We start from the raw sequence: 6,405 nt of genomic DNA, 5'->3' as shown, positions 1-6,405 counted from the left end.
TGCTGAGTCGAAATGACCACTATTTTTCAATATTAGTAATTTATTTTTTTATACAGTGCTAATAATAATGAAAAACTGCATTTGGACTAATTCATGTGATTATATTGCTTGTGCTCTCTGTAGCACCTCTGCTCTACTCTCTTCACTTGTACTCTTTTATCACTCTGTTCTTGGCATGATCGAACAAGTCGTTAACCTTATCTCACAGCTCTCTGGTGGTTATACGGCTCTGTGTTTTCTCTTCCAGTACTGTTCTGTTGAAATCTCTGCAGATTAATGTTATACTATTTATTGTCTCTCTATGATTTCATTTTCTTTCTTTGCTGTCCCCTCCCCAATCAGACTCCCTAAGTACAATTCTGTCAGAGGTTTCCTTTTGTTCCTTTTGGTGTCACCAAGTGCTGGCTTATAGAGATTCATTGGCTTTATCTGTTTATTACTGTAATGTCTTTTTATTACACTGTCACTGTCATTAATTATTGATTTCAACTGGATTTAATTAGTTTGCCAACACCAGCGTATCATTAATCCTGTCAAGTAAGATCTATATTCATAGCTCTAGAAAGCAGCTGGAATCTTCTATTTTAGAAACACCTCCATCAAATGCCTCATATTTGTAGTTTTTAGTGTGTGTGTGTGTGTGTGTGTGTGTGTGTGTGTGTGTGTGTGTTGGGGTGGAGTGGGGTGGGACAGGACAGTTCTTCTTGTTGTTTTGGGTGGAGGGGGGGAAGCTGTGACTCTGGGGTCAGGAGTCTGACGTCACTGCCTTGCTGGTGTTTGACAGACAGGATTTCCTATCAGCAGGTTGTTTACCTGGTGCCCCGTGTGTCAAAGAGGGCAAGACCAGCACCTGAACCCTGGAAATTATAACCCTGTGCAAGGCATCTGGCCTTTTTTGTGTGTACATCCAGAACCACTGAAATACTGGTGAAAGAGTTTAAACACAGTTTGCTATCTGTTACTTTAATTTTCTTAATGCTGGTAAAATATGTTCTTTTTTTTCACTCTTTAGTGAGTTGGGAAAAACAGAGAAGAGAAAAGTAGAAGTCTCCCCTCCTCTTTTCAAGCTTTGCACCCCTACCTCAGCCCTTTGGTACCAGCAGCAGTTCAGCGCTGTCACTCAACATAGGCAGGAGTCCTCCATGCACACAAACACCACCATGCTTCCCCTCAGCGCTCACATTGCATACACCTGGTTTAAATTTGTGGGGTCAGAGGTGAGGCATAGATGGATCATTATCATAGGTCAGACGTGAGGCAGGCAAAGAGAGTGGAGAGGCAGCTACATAACAGAAACACATACAGTGGATCTTACAGAAGTTATTCCAGGCTCTAGGGCCACTATTTTGATTGATCCTACTCAATTAGCCAGCATGTATATATATTACTCATCCTTTCCTATCATCAACTGATAAGACATCTCCCACTGAGGGCATTAGAGTGTTGATTCGTGGAAATGTTGCAACAGTACGTATCACGACGTCACCTCCCTGGTGACTAAACTTTTGGCAATGAGTGTTTAATCCTGGAGTGGGCAAATGTGAGGGACCAAGCAGCAAAGGCATAGAGGACACAGGAAAAATGTTTTTAAAATGGGCTTTTAAAAAATTTTAACCCCCCAAAAAGTTTAAAAAGATAAAGTCCAAAATATAATTAGCGGGCCGATAAAAGAGGTCAACTAAATATAACTCTGTGAACTTCCAGAAACTTAACCAAACAAAGAAGACACAACTTAACTCACAAACTGACCTAAAAAATAAAGACACAGGAGGGTAACTTTTATTGGCCAAACCATTTACACACAATAGGGGGAAACAAAACCAAAACAAATACTAACTAAGCACAAAATAACATAACTAAACCTAAAACACTGACAAGCACTTGGTTGGTCTGCTGCTGAGCAGGCATTGTGTTTTCAAAGTCCTCAGCCCTTGGCCACACCTTCTGCCCAGACAGGAAACAGCCACCTCCCCAAACCAGGTAACTCAAAGAAACAGAAACATAATTAATATAACAAAAATTTTTTTTTAAAAACCACACAATACTATTATGTGCGTGCTTCATAGTATCACAGTTAGGTTTAAGTGAAGACATATTACTGAAATAACTGCAAACGAAACTAATGAGGTGAATGTATGGACTGATTTTACCCATGTGTGGCTGATGCCATCACAGCAACAATGCCCCCCCCCCCTCCTGTAATTTCCAATGGTAATTCACAAATGCAGGCAACCACATGGACTACCTGATAATATCACTAAACAAACATGACTGGAAAAAGGGAATAAGAATTATTTCACAACTTAAAAGGTTTTGTTTTTGATTTAACCATATACTGGCTAAAAAAATAACATACATGGTATCATGTGCCTTTGTTGGAAAAGTTTGGATGAGTTTTTTTCCATGCAACAATAACTGAGGGATGTTCCTGGTTATCTAGATCTCATTGCGTGGATTAGTTCTTGTCAGAATGATCTCATAAAGAAAGCACTATTTCTGTATTTATTAGCTTACATAACTTGTGTAACCTTTCCAAGAGCACATGTGTGTTATTTATTTTGTCTTTTGTCTCTATTACAAATGTAATTCAACCCTACTCAGCAGGTTTATGGAGACTCAATCCCAAGGTCACTTCAATCCATCAGTTCTTGTGTAAGAGCTAATGACAGCACCACAGCACTAGATCACTAACTTGGCTTATTCAGAAGGTTGTCATTGGAGTTCAGAAATGTTTCAAGATCCTATAATAATAATGATGAATGTGTTTGTATTGATGCAATGAAGCCACACAAACTTAGCAAAAAAAACAAAAGGGCACATGTGGCCGTCTTACCTGCAGATTTATCTGCATATAATCTAGACCTCCCGTCATTTCACTCATAGCCTAATGTAGCTATAACTTTTTAAAAGTGAAGTTTAAACTACACCCATTTTTTAAAGAGATTTAGGAGGTTAGAAATGAGCCAGATGATGGAGCTTATTCACTTGTCAACCTTTTGTGTTGTCTGCACAGACTCAGTGCTGTAAAAAAAGAAAAGTATTTGCCTTCTTCCTGATTTCTGGAAGAAATTTGTCACACTTACGTGTTTCAGACCATCAATAAAATTTCAAGAATTAGACAAACATAACCTGAGAAAAATACAAAATGCAGTTTTCAAGTAATAGTTTGATTTATTAAGGGATAAAACCTTTCCAAACCTACATGGCCTTATGTGAAAAAGTAACTGCCCCCTAACTGGTTGTGGAATGAAATAAAATGTAAATGTTTCTGATAAGCAGTGCTGGTCAAGTTACTTGAAAAAAGTAATCAGTAACTAATTACTGATTACCTCGCCCAAAAAGTAATCCTGTTACTTTACTGATGACTTATTTTCAAAAGTAATTAATTACTTAGTTACTTTTTAAAAACATGATTTACAACCTGAATAGGTAATAAAGCAATAGATCTTTCAGCCCAATTCTACTTTTTCTACATAATCCATCATACAAAATGTAATCAAATGGAAAAGTCTCTTTTTAAAACTTGTTTTATTAGTTTTAATCTTTTAACTTTATGCATCAAGCAAAAATTTAATTATATGCAACATTCTCTGACTGGAAGAAATTTGTTTAACATTTAAACCTATTTTCTGCACATTCCAGCACATAAAATAAAATAGTTTTTTGTGTTTACACTCACCCTTTCAAATAAATGCAAGTGAAACACAGCAGAAAATAAATAAAATCAAAGACTAGCGGTCCTGTTGCTCTATTTTCACCTGTATAGCAGGAGTGGGGCAGGTGGATGTTTGCCCTGGTGCAGATGTGCCGCAGCGGTCAGTGGAAGAATCCGCGAGTTTCTTGGTGAATTTCACATTCCCGTGGCAGCGTACTTGGTGCTTGCTTGGAAGTTTAGGGGGGGTGGGTTTTTCGCTGTAAAAAGAAGTTTTCTTCCCACGCAGTGAACAGAGGACGCTAATGTTTTTGTCACTTTTTACGGAATCAAACTCAAAGTAAGGTCAGTACTTCCATGCTTTAAATGCTGCACGGCCATAAGCTCTCCGGCACTCGATATATTATCCATTGTTGATCTTCACACGGCTGTTGCCACAAACATCGCACTCGCTTACGTCATTGTCATGAGACACTCTCGCAAAAAAAAAAAAAAAAAATCAAAAATCATAGTTTTAGTAACGCAGCACGCTTATGGAATAGTAATCCCTTACTTTACTCGTTACTTGAAAAAGTAATCAGATTACAGTTACAAGTAACTGTACTGTTACTGCCCATCTCTGCAGATAAGTGACAATGAGTCTTTCACATTCCTTGCTGATTTGTTTTTCTCAGGCACACAGGAGGGTTTTTTAGCATGAACGGCCAGTTGAAGGTCATGCCAAAGCATCTCAATCAGGTTTAAGTCTGGACTTTATAGGCCACTTCAAAACCTGAGAGCAGGAACTGATGGCCGGGCATTTTCTTTCAGGATTTTCTGGTAGACAGCAGAATTAATGGTTCCATCAATTATAGCAGTTCTCCAAGTCATGAAAGTTCAGTATAGCACAGTATCACCACAAGATTTGACTGTCGGTATGATGTTCTTTTTAATGAAATGCCAGGTTAGTTCAATGCGAGATGGAAAAGGACACAAACCTTTAAGAAAGGTCAACTTTTGTCTCATCTTGTCATGGCTACTGAACGGACTCACGCGCAGACAGTTCTTTCTAAGAGAACAAAAGGAGATTTATTTACAACAAGGATCACCTCAGTGCTATATATATGTACAGTGAGTTGGGAGGGGGGTCCAGGGCTCCAGGGAGAGAAGGAGGGGGGGAAATCCACACACACGCTTCCTCTTCCCCACAGTCACCGCCACAGCTCCTCCGCACACACGCACTCCTCTTCAGCCGCACTCGCTCCAAAACTCCACACACGCTGCCACACCCGGGCAGGTCCCGTGATTTGGTCCAGAAGAGGGATATCTACGCACAGAAGTTAACGTTAGTTCCACAGCAAAATACATACAGTGGATTCTTTTGAAAATGCCAAGAGCACGAACTCAGGAGGTTCAACGTTCCAGCAGTGAGCTGCTCTGTGCCACTGCCTTAAATAGCAGCTGGGGAAATCAGCCAGATCAGCAGCAGGTGGACACAATCACACAGGTGCGTGGGCCAAGAGCGAGAGCCCGTAACGAGCTCCATCCAGGCAGAGAGGAGGAGGAGAGACAAAGAAAACAAAAACGAACAACAACAACAACAAAACCTGTAGCCAGCGTGAGCCAACCAGAGAGACACGGGGACCGTGACACATCTGTCTAAAAGTCTTTAAGTTCATCAAAATATTTATTAATAAATGTCAGACGAGCCTTTATGTTCTTTTTGGTCGGCAGTGGTTTCCACATTGGAGCTCTCCCATGGAGGCCATTTTTTCCCAGTTTCTTTCTTATTGTTGAATCACGAGCACTGATCTTAACTGAGCTAAGTGAGGGATTCCTGATTGCTGTTCCTGATTTTATCCATTTGTGGATAATGGCTCTCAGTGTGGTTCAGTGGACTCCCAAAGGCTTAGAAATGGCTTTGTAACTATTTCCAGACTGACAGATGTCATCGAATTCATTTCTCATCTGTTCTTGAGTTTCTTTAGATCGTGGCATGATGTGGTGCTTTTTGAGATCTTTTAGCCTGCTTCACTTTTTCAGTCAGGTTTTATTTAAGTGATTTCCTTATTTCAGCAGGTCTGACATTAATCAGGCTTGAGCAAAAGTGAACTCAGCTTTCCAAAAAAACGTCTTAAATCACAGTTAATTTATGATTTAACAAGGTATCCATCCATTCGCCTCCGCTTATCCTCTTCAGGGTTGCGGGGGACGCCAGAGCCTGTCCAGGCTACACCCTGGACAGGTCGCCAGTCTGTTGCAGGGCTAACACATAGACAGAGACAACCATTTACGCTCACATTCACTCTCGCATTCACACCTATGGGCAATTTGGTGTTTCCAATTAACCTATCCCCACTGACTGCATGTCTCTGGACTGTGGGAGGAAGCCGGAGTATCCGGAGAGAACCCACACAAACACGGGGAGAACATGCAAACTCTACACAGAAAGACCCCGGCCTGATGGTGGAATTGAACTCTTGCTGTGAGGCAAGACTTGCATAATGTTTTTCCCCCTAATAAATGAAATTATTTAAAAACTGCATTTTGTATTGACTCATTACTTAAAAATACCCACACTGTGTGAATGTGACAGATGAGATATATTAGACAGAAAAACAACCCCCCATTTAGCTATCCTGACACAGTGATCAGGTTACCTCTGACCTCCAGCTGGATCGTGTGTCCGGTCCAAATTATCCTGACCTCATCTTAACCTCATCCTGGGGTTTCTGTTCGGCCCTCATCGGGACCTCTGACCTCCCTGTGGTACA

General features: G+C 40.5%; 1 long non-coding RNA gene across 1 annotated transcript; it reads right to left on the bottom strand.

Moving 5' to 3' along the window:
• Window positions 1–4,697: 4,697 nt before the first annotated feature.
• Window positions 4,698–5,661, bottom strand: LOC145424134 (uncharacterized). Its single transcript, XR_013905102.1, has 2 exons — window positions 5,036–5,661; window positions 4,698–4,958 (listed from the first exon to the last, which is right to left on the bottom strand). It is a non-coding gene; the product is annotated as an uncharacterized LOC145424134 (long non-coding RNA).
• Window positions 5,662–6,405: the final 744 nt, after the last annotated feature.

This window comes from Astatotilapia calliptera, chromosome 23 (assembly GCF_964374335.1).
Source record: "Astatotilapia calliptera chromosome 23, fAstCal68.1, whole genome shotgun sequence".
NCBI lineage: Eukaryota > Metazoa > Chordata > Actinopteri > Cichliformes > Cichlidae > Astatotilapia > Astatotilapia calliptera.
This window is presented reverse-complemented; position numbering and strand designations above follow the sequence as displayed.